Raw genomic sequence first — 895 nt, 5'->3', positions numbered from 1 at the left:
GATGGTGTTTTTTGAAAATGAAACCATGGAAACCTGTCCTGGGACAACCTCAAAATACAATTATGAACCTGCAAATGAGCAGAATATGAGCACTTTAGGAGTCTCTGCTTCAAGGCTGTTAAGCTACAAAGGAAAATACAAAGGTGCAGATGTGTGTGATTTACTTTTTTTAGAAGATACAAATGCATAAAACACCCCAAATTATTATAGATTATTATTGTGATGAATTAATTTTTTTGTGAGGTACAGTACTGCTGAGTGTCTTTTTAAAGAAAAATGAACAGGTGATAATGATAAGCACGCAGTATTCAGCGGTGGAATGTCACTAAGTACAGTACATTTACTCAAGTACTGTACTTATGTACAAATGTTGAGGTACTTCACTTGAGTCTTGTCATTTCTTCTCATGCCACTTTCTACTTCTACTCCATAGAGAGACATATTCTACTTTTTACTGCACTACATTCATCTGACAGCTGTAGTTACTTTACACATTATGGTTTTTGCACACAAGACATGTAGTATATAAAATCTGATGTTTTCTCATGTAGTCAACTACCCAACAATATAACAGGTAGTATACAGGTCCAGCTGAGATGATGACACCACTAAACACTTTTAATGCAACTATCGTTATGGGAGGATTTTTCTGCATTGAGTACTTTTATTTTCAATACTTTCATTACATTTTCCTACACAATTGGTTTATTTACATTTTAGCATATTATTTCAGCAGTTGCACATTTTGTTTTCCCATCCTGTATATATTCAAATATTTTTCATTTTCTTTTATTCCTATTATTATTATTATTTAATGTATAGTGTATGTATGTAGATTCTTCCTAGTATTACATTTATTTTAGATTCTGTGCTGTGTGACTGATTTTGCTGCTGT

At 32.5% G+C, this 895-nt stretch overlaps 1 long non-coding RNA gene across 1 annotated transcript in view; it reads right to left on the bottom strand.

The window, feature by feature from the left end:
- Window positions 1-895, bottom strand: part of LOC116695952 (uncharacterized) — a 2,250-nt gene that overhangs the window by 797 nt on the left and 558 nt on the right. The gene's annotated exons all lie outside the window — the stretch shown is intronic.

This window comes from Etheostoma spectabile, chromosome 9 (assembly GCF_008692095.1).
Source record: "Etheostoma spectabile isolate EspeVRDwgs_2016 chromosome 9, UIUC_Espe_1.0, whole genome shotgun sequence".
Taxonomy (NCBI): domain Eukaryota; kingdom Metazoa; phylum Chordata; class Actinopteri; order Perciformes; family Percidae; genus Etheostoma; species Etheostoma spectabile.
This window is presented reverse-complemented; position numbering and strand designations above follow the sequence as displayed.